Genomic DNA, 19453 nt, shown 5'->3' with positions numbered 1-19453 from the left:
ACTGTGGCATTGTTTACTAGGATCATAGACAGTAGATGTAACATTACACACCGATAGCAATGAATAAAGAAAGAAAAAGTCTTTAAATTGCATTTAGGGTTCAAATTCTGTGCCCTCAAAAGTTCTTTGAAGTTTACTGTGGATTAAAATGCACATACAACATTCAGTTCCATTCATTCAGCTCAAGGCAGAACTATAACTTCATAAAACTACTATATTCATTTTTTTAAATTAAAACTACAATTTCAGCGATTTTTAGAGAGGGTGATGGCTAATAGCTTTTCTTCCCTACATTAGACTTTTGTTCATAGTGGTTATTCTTTAGCCTTTAGTATGAGTATACATATGGTATATAGGATACAGTGTTGTTGTTCTTTATAACAAGAGAAAATTTTAAAGGGGATAGGCTGGTCTAGTGGTGCCTCTCACACAGTATACTGAAAATGGTTAGCTGTGCACCGCACTGGATAGCTGTGCACTGCACAGGTGCATGCACTTCTGCTCCTCTTTGCTCATTGTACACTGAGTTCTTCCTCAATCTCTGCTCTCTGCAGGCTGATCTAAACTCTAGGAATGAGTTGATTTTGTCTAAGCTAAATGTTTTCTATTCTGAATTGTGGAAACTATTAGGTGACTTCATGTTAATACAATCACTATTAGGAGTTTTGTGTTCCTGGCGCCTCTCGGAAGGTCTTACTTTACTGTACCTTGAGAGTTTCCAAAAGTCCTCTTTTTCTAGTTAGACTGCTGTCCTAACATCAAAAGGAAATTAGCTTCACAATCAAGTCTTTCTGTAGTTGGTAGAAAATAACATTCCTCACCATGATAGCTGTTACATGTACCCAAACAAAGGGAAGTGTGTGTGTGTGTGTGTGTGTGTGTGTGTGTGTGTGTGGAGAGAGAGAGAGAGAGAGAGAGAGAGAGAGAGAGAGAGAGAGAGAGAGAGAGAGAGAGAGAGAAAATGAGGGGGGGAGGAAGGAGAGGGAACATAGAACATTTTGGATAACATATGTTTATATATTTCAGAGAAATTATTATTATTTGAAACAAAGTCTTACTCTATAGACCTGTGTGGCCTCAGACTCACAGAGATCTACCTGTTTCTGCCTCCCAAATGCTGAGATTAAAAGTGTTAGCCTCCATGTCTGACTTACAAAGAAGAAACCAGGCTGCCACTTGAGGTTTTACTTTAAATATTTATACAAAGCAAGTCATCTGTATCCAAGTGACAAAATGGCTTTTCATCTGTTCCTTCACTGGTCAGACATGCTCACTTTTCCTATAAAAAGTTTTCAGAACGATGATATGAAGCCATAAAGCCAAGCCTTCTGAAGTTGAATAGTTTATTGCCTGAAATGATCCTCCTTTGATTATATAGTTTTCTGAAATTTGCATTTTTATTGCCTTAGATGATAGAATTCAACATCTCATCATTTGCTCAAAAGTTGTTAGAGTCTGAGAAACTATTTTCTTATAAATTTCAGTTTATTAGAAATTATGTCCCAGGGATTAAATTTCAAAGCTAATGTGGAACATAGGTTGATCAGAGAGAAGAGAGAAAATACACATACAGGTTCCCCGTCATTCTACCTCAACAGGAAAAACCCGAAACAATATCCTTCATAAAAGAACATCTCAAGGAATGTCTGCCTAGGACTCCTGAGAGGAAGGTGAGGTGACAAAATTGGTGATGTGTGACACCTTAGTGGCATGACAGAGAAGGTAATTACAGTACAGTATCCACAGTGCTATGAAGGTGAACGAGAATTGTCTAAGACCCAGTCAAATGCGTTGTGAGAGAATGAGAGACACTGGGAAGGAAATGTTATTTTAGCTGCATATTCTGGCCACTCATGACTTAACTGGTATGAATTTCAAGAGGACAATAAAGGAGAAATTATAGTAATCAAGATAGGAAATGATTAAAGGATGGGAGAAAATTTCAGCTGAGAGGGATGGGAAGATTAAGCACAGATTCTAACATGCTGCCTGACAAGTTGATGAGCACATTTACAGATGAGAAATGCAGAAAGAACAAAAGACTGACTACAACAGGCCTGAGTAAGAGCTAGCATCAGGTTTTTATTTGGAAGGATGAAAGTAGAATTTGAGCCTCCCCCTGGCCCGGATACTGGTGGCTGGAGCAGTCTCCCAGCCGATCTACTGCCCTCTGGAAACTGAGTCCGGAGGCACCCTGGGGAGGTCACAGGTCACGGACCACAGAGCTGCAGAGATACCCAAGAGAGGTCAAGGACAGCAGCACTGCAGGCATCCTAGAGAGGACACGGCCTACAGCGCTGCAGAGCAGGGGACACCATATCCTGAAGCATCCTAGAGGAGCAACTACATTCAGATCAGCAAACACCTAGCTGGTCTACTACCGTGGAGACATCATATCCTGAAATATCCTAGAGGAGCCACTGTACCCAGAGCAGCTGGAGCTCAGGATCATAGAGTCATGCGGACCCCGAGGAGTTCTGACACAACCAAGGTAACTGGAAAGGCAGACTCCAGTCAGAACCAGTGAGTGGGAGTAGAACTACAGCTAATGGCGAAAGGCAAGCACAGGAATGTAAACAACAGAAACCAAAGTTACTTGGCATCACCAGAACCCAGTTCCCCGACCATAGCAAGGCCTGAACACCACATCACACCAGAAAAGCAGGACTCAGAATTAAAATCACTTCTCATGATGATGATAGAGGACTTTAAAAAGGACATAAACAACACTCTCAAAGAATTTGAGGAGAATGCAGGTAAACAGGTAGAAGCCCTTAAAGAAATGCAAGATGACACAACCAAACAGGTGAAGGAATTACACAAAACCATCCAGGATCTAAAAACCGAAGTAGAAACAATGAAGAAATCTCAAAGGGAGACTATCCTGGAGATAGAAAACCTAGGAAAAAGATCAGGAGTCATAGATGCAAGCATCACCAACAGAATACAAGAGATAGAAGAGAGAATTTCATGCGCAGAAGATACCATGGAAAACATAGACACAACGGTCAAAGAAAATGTGAAATGAAAAAAGCTCCTAACACAAAACATCCAGGAAATTCAGGACACAATGAGAAGACCAAACCTAAGGATAATAGGTATATATGAAGAATACACAGCCTTGGTGTATCTACTCATCAAGCAAACTGAGCAGACCTGCTCAGACCGCCAATGTCCTGGAATTCCATCTGGATGCAGTGAAGACACAGTGTTAGAGGCTTATCAATTTACTCTTCCCCCCACCCCTCTTCTAATATCTCAATGCCCTTAATCAGATTGAAGAAGTTAAAGAAGAGTCAGCACCCCTATTCCCTGGGCTCGGGGACTAAGGTGGTTAATATTGGTCTGTCTTTCTAGGGAAAAGTAGTGGTTTTGTTGGAACAGGGAGGATTAGCTAGGACTCATTGCATAGCCATAACCTATTGGTAGAATTATTATTATTATTCTGTATAATTAATATCAAGAAGAAGGTATAATTTCTTAAATGGTACAAAATTTACTTTGATTTCAAATTTAAGTTTTTCATTGGTATGAGCTTCTTATTGATATAAAAGTGAGATGAATATTGATACTCTCATGGGCATTGTGCCTGTATAACACATTTAGGAATACAAGGCTTAGACTCAGTCCTTCTTTAACTTTTTTAACTGATTTGGGACAGTTAGCCTATGAGCTAAGGGACTATAGCAAATTCAGGGCTTTGAGTTTATTGTTAGGGTGTTTTCCATATTTTATTTAGAAATAACTGAGAGGAGTTAACAGACAACAGTCTAGGTTACCTTACATGGATAGTTGGTCTTCAAAACGTCAGAAGTCCATAGAATTAATGTTACAAATATTTCTATATTAATGTTCATTTTGATTAGAGACCTGTCTGTTCCTGACAGCTTCCTATCATGGATTCTAAGAAGAAATTGAGCATCCTTGGAGTTATTCCTGTTGTGCGGTGACAGCTACTAGGCAAGAATTGCCTCTTTCCATCTACAGACAAATTACTGTCCAGAAAAGGACACACTTGCAGAATAGTCAACTGATTATATCTGCCTAGACAGAGTAATCAGCCCCTAATAATTCTGCATCACTAATGTCTGTCAGATGATTCTGGGCCAGAAGGCTGAAGATTTGATGCTCCAACGATTGGTAGTATAGGGGCTTTTCAGGTGTTCAGCGGTCTCTATAAATTGGCTAAGTTTTAGAAGCTATGCTTAATGCTTCCCATAATATCTGTTAACTCAATCATTCTGGATTTCTGATGGGGTGAAGACCTATAGTCTCTTAGCCAATCCTGGCTATTTACTTTTAGAGAACAGATCTGAATGAACGGTTTTCAGCTGACATTCATTCTAAAGCCAAGAAAAAAGCCAGGTTCAAAACTAAGTGCTTCTGAGTGGGGGTGGGGGGGGGAGGGTGGGAATCTGAGGGTGGGGATGGGGATTGGGGGGTAGGTGGGTAAACACCCTCATAGAAGCAGGAGGAGGGGGGATGGGATAAGGGCTTCCTGGGTGGTGGGGGGAATGCGGTAAGGGGATAAAATTTGAAATGTAAATATTATATCCAATAAAAGAGGGGAAAAAAAGAAAAGCAGTTAGAACCAAAATCCTTAATAAAATGTCAACCCTCTTAAAAAAATTATCTTGATACGAAAATTTGTTTTGAGAATTGTATATTGCAGAATGATCAGCCTTGGTGTATCTACTCAACAAGCAAGCTGGGCAGACCTGCTCAAACCTCTGAGGTCCAGGAATTCCATCTGGAGGCAGCGAAGACACAGCATCAGAGGCTTGTCAATTTGCCCTTCCCCCCACCCCTCTTCTAATATCTCAACGCCCATAATCAGCTTGAAGAAGCTAATGAAGAGTCAGCGCCCCTATTCCCTGGGCTTGGGGACTAAGGTGGTAAATGTTGGGCTGTCTTTCTAGGGAAAAGTAGTGGTTTTGTGGGAATAGAGAGGATTAGCTAGGATTTATTGCATAACCATAACCTATTAGTAGAAATCTGTATAATTATTATCAAGATGAAGATATAAATTCTTAAATGGCACCAATTTACTTTGATTACAAATTTTAAGGTTTTCATTTGTACGAGCTTCTTATTGATATAAAAGTGAGATGAATATTGTTACTCTCATAGGCATTGTACCAGTATAACACATTTAGGAATACAAGGCTTAGACCCAGTCATTCTTTAACTTTTTTTAACTGATTTGAGATGGACAGCCTGTGAGTTAAGGGACTATAGCAAATTCATGGCTTGGAGTTTTTTGTTAGGGTGTTTCCTATGTTTTATTTAGAGATAGCTGAGTGGAGTTAACAGACAACAGTCCAGATTACCTTACATGGATAGTTGGTTTTCAAAACATCAGAAATCCACAGAATTGACGTGACAAACATCTCTGTATTAATGTTCATTTTGATTAGAGACCTGTCTGCTCCTGACAGCTTCCTATATTGAATTCTAAGAAGAAAGTGAGCATCATTGGAGTTACTCCAGTTGTGGTGAGACAGCCACTAGACAAGAATTGCCTCTTCCCATCTACAGACAAATTACTGTCTAGAAAAGGACACACTTGCAGAATAGTCGACTGATTATATCTGCCTAGACAGAGTAATCAGCCCTTAATAATTCTGTAGCACTAAGGTCTGTCAGATGATCCTGGGCCAGAAGGCGGAAGAACAGATGCTCCAATGTTTTGAAGTAGAGGGAGTGTCCAGGTGTTCAGAGGTCTCTATAAATTGGCTAACTTTTAGAAGCTATGCTTTGTGCTTCCCACAATTATAGTTAACTCAGTCATTCTGGATTTCTGACGGGGTTGAAAACTTATAGCCTCATAGCCAATCCTGGCTATTTACCTTGAGAGAAAAGATTTGAGTGGATGGTCGTCAGCTGACATCCATCCTAAAGCCAGGTTCAGAACTAAATGTTTTAGTTAGGATAGATGACAGAGGTGCTGGTTAGTCAACAAAATGATGGACTGGGTATTAGGACTATCTTGTACCTCACTGGTACAAATTGGCATAATTATGCTCTAATTGTATTTTGAGAGAAAAGTTTCATTTTAACAGGAAGGGTGATATGTAGGAGGAGCTAAGGTAGGTAGAGTACTGAGAGGAAGAGAAGGAGTAAGAAGAGGAGGAGAAGAAGGAGAGGAGAAGCTAGGTGATGAAAGAGAGAAAGAGGGGGGGAGACAGGGAGGCAGATGTTCATGTATCTCCACCAGTCAAAGATAGTTGATATATCTAGGTTGGGTAGTGGGTTACACCTCTGATTGAACAATACCAAACTTATAAAGCCTATGATTAACATTTTTAAAAAAATGTATAAGTGCAAAAAGGAAAAGGGGTCATAGGATAGGGGTTTTCTAAAGGGCAGAAAGGGGAAAGGGGATGACATCTGAAGTGTAAATAAAATATAAAATAAAATAAAAAAAGAATTTGAGCCTCGAAGGTTCTCAAGAAAGGTGAAAAAGAAGTGTTTTGCCAATGTTTTCTTCTGAGGCACCACTGAATATTGACAGACGTTTCTCCTTGGCCTGTCTATTTGGGAAGGGTCCAATGTTTTGTGTGTGTAATCTTTCTTTACTGTTGAAGGAAATGAGAAGAAAATGAAGGGTGGGAAGAATGCATGTTACTTAGAAATTAGACTCAGTGCTTCAGCATTTTGCCTATGGTGCGTAGTAAGTGTATCTCTCGGGGAAACAAAAGGGCCATCTCATAATTTCCGTCTGAGAGAAATAAGTTGTACTTATTTGGTAGGCAGACTGACCATGCCAGTGATGCAATAGTAGGCTTTGAAGGCTGAGATCCAAGTCTACTTCTGTGGTTTAGCAGCTTGCTAATTTAGATTAAGACACTGACTGAGTTTGGGTGGAAGGATATGGTAGAAGAACACATTTCCTCTCCAGGAAACGTGACACAGGAAGTGTACTTCTTCCCCCATGTTAGATGCATGTGTTCCAAGGGGAGACAACTATAGCCACTTTGCACTAACTGTGAACATGACCCCCAAGGCAATCCAGTGATACTTACATGTCCAAGCAAGTTAGTACCCAGCTCACGGTAGTGGTTGGCACGTGGGAATGCAGGAAGCCTGGTTTAACAGAACGTCTATTTGTTTCTCTTTTTGTTTGTGCTTCTAACGGGAAGAATGCAATTTGTATTTTCCAGTGATGTCTTCCCCTAATACATATAAATAATTCATCCACTGCAACCAACCTTGTGCAAGTACTAATCATGAAGTGTGTTTCTGCTCCTGTGGGGACGACTCGGATGTTTACTGAGCAAATGACAGTATACCTAATGCTAGCTCGGCTTTAAGTGTTGGACAGCGCAGGGACCTTACAATACCCTCTAATTCATTTCAGTGAGGTTGAAAACCTTATGATACATTTGGGGGGGAAATTATTGCTCATTAGACTAAGTCGCCATTCTAACACTATTATTAAAGCACAGGCATGAAAAGGGAAGTACTATTGATTTTTTTTATTTTTAGTTCATTAATTATTTCATTTATTTACATTTCAGATGTTGTCTGCCTTTCCTGTCTTCCTCCACAACTGCCCCACCCCATCCTTCACCCTTCACCTCTAAGAGGGTGCTTCCCCACCTAATCAGCCTCTCCCATCTCACCTCTATCATTTTCCTTCTCTGGGGTTTCACAATTGCACAGGACTGAACTCATCCCTTCCCACTGAGGCCAGACAAGGCAGTCCTCTGCTATATGTATGCTCTTTGGTTGGGGGCTTAGTCTCTGGGAACTCTGAGGGATCTGGTTAGTTGATACTGTTGTTCTTCCTATGGGCTTGCAATCCCCTTCATCTCCATGAGTCCTTCTCCTAACTCTTCCATGAGGGTCCCCAGGTTTAGTCCAATGGTTGGCTATAAGTGTCTGCATCTGTTTCAGTCAGGTGCTGGTAGAGCCTCTTAGAACACAGCCATGCTAGCTCCTGTCTGCAACTATCACATGGCATCAATAATAGTGTTGGGGTTTGGAGCCTGTGCATGGGGTGGATCCCAAGTTGGGGTGGTCTCTGCTTCATTTTTGCCCCTGCATTTCTTTTAGACAAGAACAATTCTGGGCCAAAAATTGTGACATGGGTGGGTGGCCCCATTCCTCCACTGGAGGTCATGTCTATCTACTGGAGGTGATCGCTTCAGGTTTCATTTCCTCACTGCTGGGCATTTTGGCTAAGGTCATCCCCATTGGTTCCTGGGACCCTCTCACATTTGTGGTATCTAGGACTTTCTAGAGGCCTCACCTGCCCCATACCCAACACTGCTGCATATTTCTATTCATTCTCCTGGCCTCCTGTTTCTTCTCATGCCTGATCCTGTCCCCATCACCTTTACCCTCTCCCATCCAGGTCCTTCTCTCCCCCTTCCTCCCCTGATTATTTTATTCCTTCTTCTAAGTAGGATTGAAACATCTACAGTTAGGCCTTCTTGTCAAGCTTCATATGGTCTGTGAGTTGTATCATGGGTATTCTGAACTTGCTGGCTAATATCCACTTATCAGTGAGTATATACCATGCATGTCTTTTGGGGTCTGGGTTACCTCATTCAGGATGATATTTTCTAGATCCATCCATTTGCCTACAAAATTCATGATGTCCTCATTCTTAATAGTGGAGTAGTATTCCTCTGTACGGATTTTATTTTAGTTTTAGTGAGTTCTTATACAATGCACCTGGTTCCATGTTTCCTATGGAGTTTTCAAAATAACCAACCAAACCAAATACCTTGGGAGTAGATTGTGGATATTCAATAGAGAAAGGTGATGGCATTTTACAAAATAATTTCTTCAAAATATACTTATTCCCTGCTGCCTCAAACCTAAGAGGTGCTTAATAAACACTATTGTCACGGGCCATCAAACTGATCAACACTACCAGAATCACCGCACATTTCCCACCTCTCACCAGCTTGTGTATAAAGAGAGAAGGAAGTGTGGGAAGGAAGGAGCTCCAGCAGCCATGGCATATTTAGCCGAGTGAGGGCTAAGTGATGTCTACTGCATCTGGCCTTGGATATTAACTCATCGGGATAGAATAACGTTCAAAGCACTCTGGTGAATTTTCTCTAGGATTTTAGTGGCTTGCTGAAAGAAATGTCCATAAGAGGAGAGCTGCTTTGCCTGAACATGGAACTTTCAGGCTGCTGGAAGTAAAGGTGTGAGATCTGTATTTATTTTTATTCAAACTTTGATGTCGGCTGGAGGCTTTCAGGTCATCTCACACTCTTCTTAGAGAGCAGTCCAGGTTGGTTCCCACCTCCCACAGCCTGCAGCTCACACGGTAGCCTGCAGCTCACACTGTAGCCTGCAGCTCCAGCTCCAGGGATGTGATGCCCTTTTCTCACACAACTTGCACATAATAAAAACCTTTAAATGTATGTATAAAAAAGCTCGTGATGTCTTTTCACATATCATTTTCTTTCATGACAGTGGTCTCTGTCCCCCTTTGATATGAGGACTTGTATCCCAGAGGCCTACACAGGGTGAGCATACACTCCACCACTGACTTCCACCCCAGTTCCCTGACAGAGCCTTTCAAATTTTGAATGTGTAGTTTTTGTATGTGTAGGTGTGTGTGTGTGTGTGTGTGTTTTGTCTAAATATCTTCTATTTTTGGGCTTGTCAAAAAACCCAGGTTAAAAAATTCTAAAGATGAGAACAAATTGAAGAATTTACTTCACCTTAATAATCTGGTTTCTACTTTCCCCTTCAGAAATGTTTGTCCATAGGTGTTTGATTAGTCAGAAGTCATTTTTAGCGTTAGGCCACTAGTTGGCTGTTAATGGAATGCCTGTGGTGATTTTATTCACAGATAATTATTCTCGGTTTTCAGATCGGTTGAAAGGAGTGAATATGTTTTGATTCAGCCATGGCAGGCATCAAAGTAGACCCTTGGTTTCTGTTTCCTCTTCTGGTCTGTTCCATCCCATCTCTGGCTCTAAGGAGCCCAGCAACTGGGAGTATATCACCTTGCACACCTATATACAGGCCACTTTAGGAGGTGTTTGTAGATCAGAAACCCATATCAAACAAACTAGTTCAGCTAAACATCTTAAAGCATAGAATGGGGGAGTCCCCCCCTCCCCCGTCCCCTCCCTGTGCTGCTGCTTCTCTCCCCAGTGGCCCTTCTTTGTTTCTCAGCTATGCTCCCCTGCGTATTGTTCCCTCCTACAAGTGCCAAGCACATTTCTGAATAAAGACAGTGACCTTCTCCCAGTGAATATTTATAAAACTGCAGGGGGGGGACAAAGTCCATTGACTTTCATCCTCTGGCCATATTTGGAGCAGCCACTGTGGACAGAAGCTCAAGCATCTTTATTTGGCTCTGTCCAGGATGGATTTGAGGGTAGAGACAGAAAATCTTTCAGTACATTTGGAGTTGGAGGGTAGTGGCCCCAAGAATACTGCAAGAAGGATGACGGGTACTGGATGACGGTGGGACCATCCTGTTCAGCCTCACCTGGGTATCATCCTTCACTTTTAACCTTGCTCTTATCTTTCAAACGAATCTTCACCAGGAGTACTAGTTTTATTTTATTATACTTGGGACATTAGCATAATTTTGTTTACTTGCATATTTATTAAACTTTTATATTTTTATGCTGGCAGAAAGAACACAATTAAACAAAAGCTGCTCACTTTCTAAAGGAAAATTTATGCCATATCATTTCATGAAGTGGAATTAACTTCCCGATGCAGTTCTCAGACAAAGTCATCACTGTAATGTTTCAGTGAGGGAGGAAGTGGGGGACTGGAAATGAAATGAAGGTGAATGAGCGTGGTCAGGCGGAAGGAGATGAAACCTGAGGATACAGATGGTTTGGGTCATTGTTTTAGTTGGGGTTTCTAGTGCTATACAAAGACACCATGCCCATGGCAGCTCTCATAAAGGAAAACATTTAACTGAGGCTGGCTTACAGTTCAGGGGTTTGGTCTATTATTATCATGACAGGAAGCATGATGGTGTAGTGGCAGGCGTGGTCCTAGAGAGTAGCTGAGAGTTCTATACCCCAGTCTGCAAACCGCAGGAAGACAGCGCCTCTGGATCTGGCTCAAATCTGGGTATCTGAAACCCCAAAGCCCACCCCTAGTGATACAGTTCCTCCAACAAGACCACACCTGCTCCTGCAGGAGCACACCTGATATCACCCCCACTCATCTCCCCTCCTACCCACCCTCCACCCACCCTTGCAATACCCTCCCCAACGGGGAAAATTCATCATGCAATCTGTAGTGCGTCACAGAGTGTCTCACAGTATAACCTTTTGTCCACACTTACTCGCTCGCAATGTTTATTGCAGTGAGTCCTTGATCCGTTATGAAGCCTGTAGTACTCTATCAATACTGGATCCTCACTGGGACTCCTCTTGGACATCCTCTTGTTGCCCTGTGCCATGGAGATCCTATAGTTTCATATCTGTAGGACTGGCCCTTTTCCTCATTCCAGCAATTCATCAATGGGGTAGATGTTGAGGCAGGCAGATCCAAAGCTCTGGATCTGGGCCTGAGAGGTATCTGAGTTGGTAAGCCTGCCAGCTCTCCCGCACTCACACCACCCAGGCTAGCTGTCCTGCCCTGCCTCATGCTCACCCACACCATAAGGGCTAGCTCTACTGTGCTGGTCTGCTCTCCTGAGTACTGCAGCAGGCAAGGGGCTGGGACAGTTCCTCTGCTCTCATGTCCTTGGGGTTGATTCATCTCCAACCACTCACAACCAGGGCCAGCTCTACCTTGCTATCCAGTCCAGGTGCAGGGCCCACTTTCCTGAGTGAGTAGCTGGTGATGCCACTTGGGACCATGGTAGGGTCCTGGGGTATGCTGCCACTGTGGGGCACCTGGCAAGGGGCAGTTCTCCCACTCTCATGACAGTGTCATAGGTGGTGAAGAACCAGGGAGGGGAGAAGGACATCTTTCCTTCATCTGCACCACTGTACAACAGACAAGAGTCAGGGCCAGCTCTCCCATGCTCACACCCTCAGGTCTAGCTCATCTGCACTGCAGCTACCAGGGTCAGCTCTCCTGTGCTGCCCAGGTGAGGTGCAGGGACTGCTCTTCTGCTTGCTGCATCAAGTGAGGTGCAGGGGCAGCTGCTCTGCCCTCATGACCCCAGCAGGTGGCAAGGGCAAAAGGGAGGGCAATTTATCACTCACTGACACTACCACAGAGTGGACCAGAAGCAGAACCCACTATTATACCCTCAGCTCCCTACACAACTTCTCTATCCAGGGCCATCTCTATTAAGCTGCCCAGGCAAGGTATAGGGCCGGCTCTCCCAAGTACTGCAGCTTGTAAGAGGCAGGGACAGCTCTTGCTCTCATCCCTCAGGGCCATCTCTCCTGCCTGCTGTAGGTGGCAAGTGGCAAGTGGCAAGGGTTGGGGAGGGTATGTCTCTCTTGCAGACACAGCCACATGGTTGGCAAGTTGTATGGCCAGCTCTCCCACACTCACACCCTCAGGACCTGCTCACCTCTGCCCCCATCATTAGGGTCAGCTCTGTTGTCCTGCTCAGGAGCAGTGAAGGGCCCACTCTCCTAAGTGCTGCAGCTGGGGAGGGGCAGGGCCAGCTCTCCTGCTCTCATGACCCCAGGGCACCTACAGCAGGTGATGAATGGTAAAGGAAGAGGGGAGTATCTCTCCCTTGTCTATCCTACCACACCGGAGGCAAGTGGTCAGGCCATCACAAGAATGGCTTACCCCAAAACTCCCGCAATGTGTGGGGCTGCTTTTTCAGTTTTACCTCTCTTTATTCTGCCCACATCCTTCTGTTTCTCTTTCTTTTCAATTTCTCCACCACTTGCTTACTCCTTCTAGTGACACCTGGGGTCTGTGTCTGGGGATCCTCTCAGGAGAGGTCTCAGGAGTACTATGGCTTACCCATGCATTATGGCACTGGGCAGGGGTCATCTTGGCCATGGTATTACCCCCTAAGCCTGCACTGCACTGGACTGGTGGTCATCTGAAGCCAATTCCCTATGTAGACTGCATGGAACCAGACTGGTGGTCATCTTGGGTTTCACCTTGCCTTGGCCCACTTTTGTGGCCCCATGTGAAGATCTTCTGTTTGAGGCTCAATCCTGCCAGGGTTCCTTAGTCCCGGGTGGATTTGTCCCATCTCTCTCTCCTACCTGAGGACCTGTGAGGCTGCTCTGGACAGGTGGTCCTTTCAGGCTTGTTTTCTTCAGGGATGTTAGGCTACTAACCATTCAGATGTTCACAGGTCAGAACGCTGAGTGTAGACACAGCCTCTCTCCTCTCTGCCACCTACAGAAGCACCTGTGACACAGCAGCCACATCTAAAATGCCCCTAGGGGCAAAGATTCCAGTTTTCTTAATCTAGTGTTTTGAACATTCTACTTCTGTTTGTACAATTTTCACCATATTTTTATGCCTTCTACTTATTAAACATGGTTTTACAGGCCTTTCTTTATAGGGCAAACCTATACCCACTCCTGGGCTTTTGTTTTGTGTTAAAAGCTACCATTTTCAGTCTTTGTTTTCCTTGGCTGCTGAAGATCTGTCACCATCATGAATGGTACAATAACTGTGTAGACTAGGAAAGTCACGACTAACTATCTCGAAGGTAACAAATGGTCACTGACATCGTTCACCTTTCCTGGTGAACCGAAATCTGGTAAAAGCTAAGGTATATCAGGCCATGCTGAATGCCATCTGTGGCTCTGGATACAGCATTGATTTTATTACTGGAAAGACAGCTCTACTTTTGTAGGATTGGCTGTCCTTGTGTCCTTGTGTCCTTGTGTCAGAGGAAGGCAAATGCCACCCCCTGCCCTACAGACTTGTAAAACAAGGCCTGCAGCAGAAGAGAAGTTCTTAAGCAAACAGAAAGGAATGCAAAGGGATAAGATAAGTAAATCAGGAACTGCAGAGACCATTGCAGTCGCCAAGGGAGGGAGAGAGCTTAGCTGCAAGCTGGAACACACAGCAAGCCTGTGTGCCAGCAGGAATGAAGGTTCTGCACTGAGTTGATATCAGGCATTGTCCAAGGGTTTGGGGAGACTGTTAAACTACAAAAAAAAAAAAAAAAAAAGATTAAAAACAAGCGACTTCCAAAACCACAAGTTCGCTTCTGCCTTCCTTTATTACAAATTATGGTATTTCTGTGGTATGCAGCATAATTTCTTGATATCTGTTCAGACTGTAAAATGATTACTGTGGTCAAGCTTATGAATGTATCAAACCATGTAATTTTTTTTTTGTTTTGTTTTAATTGAATTTTGGGCTATGGACTGTTAAGACCTACCATCTTGGCGAATGTCCAGTATTCTAATTGTAGTCACCCTGGTAGACATGAGGTCATCTCCATAGCAGAAACCTTATATCCTTTGGCCATTATCTTTCTATCCTCCTCTCTCATCTCTCTGTAGTACCACTCACTGTGTTTCCTGGACATTTTAGCTTTTTAGATTTTAATTTTACACCCCCTTTAATGATCTTAAGAAGTTATCCCAGCTTCTTTCCTATGTCTTCAAACGTTTTGTCCTCCAGACTAAATCCATATGTGAAGTTCTTCCTCTTTATCACATGTCCTCTTCAGGCTCCCATAGTACAACCTCTGCATTTACCTTCAGCATTTTTGCAAGGTCAGGGAGGCACCTATGGGAGCAGCCTGGTTTTGCACACCCAACTTCCATGTTGCCTGGCCTCTGTGCTGGCCACTCTACTGAAACAGCTGCTTCTGCAGGTCATACAGTATCATTTTCGTTTGCTCTTACTTCCTCTTTTCCCATCAGCCTCATCTAATATTTATTTTATTGACTAGTACTGACTTTGTACGCTCTTTTAGTTTAGTTTGTCCATGTTTGCCTCTTTCTCTCTCCCACTCCTGTTTGACTTCTGGTTGCCCATGTTTTCTATCCATGTACTCTTCCTGGCTCCTCTCTATATATTTTCCTTCTTCACTTCCTTTCTACATTCACCCAGCCATGGAGTTTGTACTACTAACAATGTGCTAAAAGTTTTAAAATCTGTATTTCCATCCTTACCCCGAGCTCTGAGCTCATCATCTTCATTGTCACCTGTCTTTTTCTAGTCTCTTCTGTTTTTAGTTTTGTTTTATTTTTGCTGTGAGTGCAGTCAGTCCATCTCACAGATGCCTCATAGAACTTCCGTTTGATTTCACTTGATGGGTTTGACCTCATAGACCCAGGAGCCTCGAAGTCATCATGCTTATATTGCTGTTTCTCTGTGCCTGGAGCTTCAGAGCCTTTAGTCATTGGCTTTTCCTGGTTCACATCCACAGGTTCATGTGTACATGTTCTCTCTTGTATGCCAGTCTTTGACGTTGATTCAGGTCACACTGTAAAATGTACCAGAGAAGATATTTTGTAGTTAAAATTCTTATAAATATTGTTAATCAGGTGGATATGCTCTTTAGAGACTCATTTAACTAACTGTGTGTTTGAAGAAGACATTTGCTCTCACAGGCTGAATTACCCATGTTCTATCAGGGGAGTGGGGCATCTTATCTTCAGAAAAAGTGGTAATTATTTACCTAGCTAAGCAATTCTCAATTCTGTTGACTGAACATATCTAAATCATTGGCATAAAGGCTAAGAAATAGTTTAGATTTTTCTTGTATGTGAATAAATTGAAAATTAATTTGCAGTTTGCCACTTTTATTAGTTGAAACTACACATTAATTTTTGAATATAAACTTAATAAATGAAAATGACTTTCAGATTTCTGAAGAAATAAATAAATTGTGCTTTTTTTGTTTCCTCACTATACTGTCATAAATGGTCTTAAACTATAAACATGGAACCATCACCCATGGAAGTAATGTAATGAATGTTTCAAGCCTTCATACATAAGCTGCCTCCCAGGATAATTAGATGATTATAATGGTGCTTGCTTTGAGATAGCTAATTAAAAAATTCTATTGCTCGTAAGTCTAATTATTTGAGTAATGATAACATATTAGCAACTCTGAAGCTTCAGCTATAGCCAGCCCCATTGAAGAAAAAGGAGTAAATATGTTAATGACATATTTTTTTTTTTTTACAAAGACCCAAAGGATGGCACTAGAGTGCCTTTTCTTTTTCTTCTGTGTTCTGTGCTCACTCCCCTTTCATGTGAACTGCGAACCACTCACTTGTGGATCATTCATCCAGTGCCACTCTTACTTGTTTATAGACTCTCCCGTTGGCAGAAGGGAGCTAATTTTCTAGCACTTCTCCACCCTTTATGAGCCTCTGAAAGAAGGCTTATATAATTAGTCTTCATAGCTTTAACAAACATTTCATAACCTGCCAGGAAAATGTCAGTTCTCTGGTCCAGAGCATAATCAAGTGAGTAAGTATCAGAGTAGTTATTAATTAAGGGCTGGATTTGATTTTAGAATTCTAACCATTAACAAGCTCTGCGTGTGAGAGACAAAAAATCCTTCTTTTTTCCATCATTTACATTACTTATGTTATTAAAATATAAAATAAGATACTATCTGTGAAATGTTTATCTCTTTTTTTCTTAGAGACTCTTGTACTAGTACCAACACATTTGATGAGGTCACAGTAGACGTTTTGCTCTGAGTCTTTGAGTAATACAGATAATGTAAAACCTTACAATGAATTCTGAAGCCACTGCTTCTTCATAAATAAAGGGTGTGTGTGTGTGTGTGTGTGTGTGTGTGTGTGAGAGAGAGAGAGAGAGAGAGAGAGAGAGAGAGAGAGAGAGAGAGAGAGAGAGAGAGAGAGAATGAGAATTAAGTCATGGAGGCTAGTAATTGTTTGTTTGTTAAGGATTTCTTCTGACCTGGGGGCAATAGGTAGAATACAAATGGCTGCTTTTAAATCGTGGAAACCATATTTGCCTTGTCTGGCAATCTTCCACTTAGAAGTTAATATAACAATGCCAAGCACTTTCTGAGCTCTTTCTTTGTTACAGAAACAGCACTGAATGCCGTGTGTCTATTGCTTCAATTCTTGTGAGCCTGTAAAGTCTGTCAGTCACCATGAGTAAACTGAGTCATATAGACTACCTTGTTAGAGGCTTGGCTGAGCTATAGCTGAGGCAGACCAGCACCATAGTGTGAGTTGCTTTGCTCACACTCAGGATCCCCTCTAGTTATTGGTGATGATACATTAAGCTCACTGCCACTCAGGGAAGGGATTCTTCTAATGATGCATTTCAGATGGCCCATCCTAAGTAAGGAGGCTCAGTGGGGGCTCTGCAGAGATACTCACATTCTGTAACCTCTCCCAGAGAAGAGAGGTATAGCCCCAATGTTAAGTCTTTGGATCTTAAAAAAAATTACAATGTTTTTCTTGTACAAAAATTACTTTTTGTTTAGACACAATTAAGAGTGGTTGTGTTGAAATTGCTGATATTTTTTATGTATTCATTTGCAGCATTTGCTTGGTGTGCTCATCTGGAGCCCAAGAGTAACAATGCCTAAGGAAAAATGATCTCTCTCAGTGAGCCTCATTGTTTGTCATGCTTTTTATTCTGTTCGGTTTTATTGTTCTTCTGCTTAGGAGATGAGAGTGAGCTACATTCTCACTTTAAAACCCTCAGATCAGAGTCATCTTACTGGGTCAGTATACCCCAAAAGGGGTGTAAATACACTTTGGATGCTGACTTTGTGGAACTAATAGAAAGGCAGTAAAATTGCCTGGGTTTCAGTGGCTTTGATCTGGAAAGCTAAGCAGGGCGGCAAAGAGGAATATTAAAATAAGCACGCCTCTTTTTCTCCGGGTGGACACAGGAGGCAGGCCTCACTTAAAGCATGCAGCCTCTGCTGTTCTAAAAAGGATGTACCAAAATACCTTCGGTGTTTACTCAGAGTGAGGTGAGGCCTGGAGGAATATGTACACTTATTCCCCGCCACCCCCCCCCCCCAATCCACCATTGTATAAGAAAGCCATGGTATTTAATATAGATTTAAAGCAAGTGGATGTGTCTTTGGGAAGGTGCAGTTCGTATGGTGAGGCTGTCTTTGGAGCTGGAAGTACTGCACTTTGGGCTATACAGCTATGCAGCCCTGGCATGGAGTGAGTGGACTCGTACAGGAAGTTGAGGCCTCCTGCCACTTTGACCTTGTTGGTTATGTAACAGCACTTGACTTTGCCCCAGCTGGTCTCTTTCCAGTGTGAATCAAATAAGCCCTCCTTTATCCATGACCTCAGCTTCTTCTGGGGGCTCCTCTGTGCAACTCTGTATAGGACTACACTCAGCACCAGAGCAACAGAAGCAGAGACCATAAATGAAATTGCCTATGGTCTCCGATTTGATTTTCTTTTAAGTGTGTTTACTCCTATCCTTTTTGTGACTTACTACTTAATATCGGCATGTGTGCATGTGTTCGTATGTTCGTATGCATGTGTCTTTGTGCGTATGGGTGCCTGTATATGTGAATGAATGTCTGTATATGCCTGCACATGTGTTCTCACAGGTGTACAGTACATTTTTGTGTGTACGAGTGTGTGTACTAAAATTGCTAGTACACAAATTTTGAGGTAAACCAAATTAAAAATGGTAAAAATGAAAGAGAGGAAAAACACTACATGTGGTTGGCTGGTTAGACATTTGGCCCATAATATCCCAGAGTCCGCAGCAGGATTCATTTCTCACCTGCTAGGAGCTGGTCAATCGGTAACAACTCTGTAGAAAACTTGTAGACGTGGGTATGGCAAAATGGATATGACAGATATCGCATCCTTGCAGGAAATAGTAGCCATACAAGTGGACAAGGAAACTTTGAAGGGCTAGACTCGTGTGGTACATGCCATGGTCTCAATGTGTCCTCTAGTTGCATTTTGAAACCTAATTGCTGGTGAATAGTAAGAGACTGACATCAGGCTGAAGTCTACATGAATGAAATAAATGGCCTCCAAAGTAGAGTGGCCTGGGCTTTGTTGGGGCCTTCTGCCTTTTGCCATGTGAGGATGCAGGCTTTCCCCTTCTTATTTTAACTTCCTTCACCACCAACCCTCTTCTTCCACTTCAGAATAGAGCAGGAGGCTTCTTACCTGGTATCAAGTGACTGTACCTCAGTGTTAGACCTAGAGCCGCTACAAGGATGAGAGATATTTTAGTTAACTTCTCACCTACTGGTGTTTTTAATTATAGAAGTAGGAACAAACTGAGACAACGGATAAGGTCTGATTTACTTCTGAAAATATTTCACTCTTCCTACAGTATAACCATACCGTAGTCAGATCTCCAAATCTGCCTACAATAATGTTAAAATGAAAACCAAGACAAGGAAAGAATATTTTTTAAAGCAAGGATTACTTAGTTATTTTATTTCAAAATGTTTGAAAATTTCTATTCTCTCTCTGTGTATGTGTGTGTGTGTGTGTGTGCGGTCCACATGCACAGGGTTGGTTGGTATTGTGTTTGAGTGTGCATATGTACGAATGTGGATGTGTGCACGTGTTATCTGTGCCCATCTTGTATTAGGAGGCCAGAGGACAAGTGTGGATGT

The 19453-nt window shown here is 42.4% G+C and overlaps 1 protein-coding gene and 1 non-coding gene across 6 annotated transcripts in view; one reads left to right on the top strand and one right to left on the bottom strand.

Annotated features, from left to right (window-relative positions):
* Window positions 1–19453, top strand: part of Immp2l (inner mitochondrial membrane peptidase subunit 2) — an 826273-nt gene that overhangs the window by 295177 nt on the left and 511643 nt on the right. The window lies entirely within an intron of this gene.
* LOC117717403 (small nucleolar RNA SNORA17) lies at window positions 13192–13323 on the bottom strand. The gene has a single exon (XR_004607897.1). It is a non-coding gene; the product is annotated as a small nucleolar RNA SNORA17 (small nucleolar RNA).

This window comes from Arvicanthis niloticus, chromosome 11, assembly GCF_011762505.2.
Source record: "Arvicanthis niloticus isolate mArvNil1 chromosome 11, mArvNil1.pat.X, whole genome shotgun sequence".
In the NCBI taxonomy this organism is placed as follows: Eukaryota; Metazoa; Chordata; class Mammalia; order Rodentia; family Muridae; genus Arvicanthis; species Arvicanthis niloticus.
Note: the sequence above shows the minus strand (reverse complement) of the source record. Positions and strands in the feature narration are given on the sequence as shown.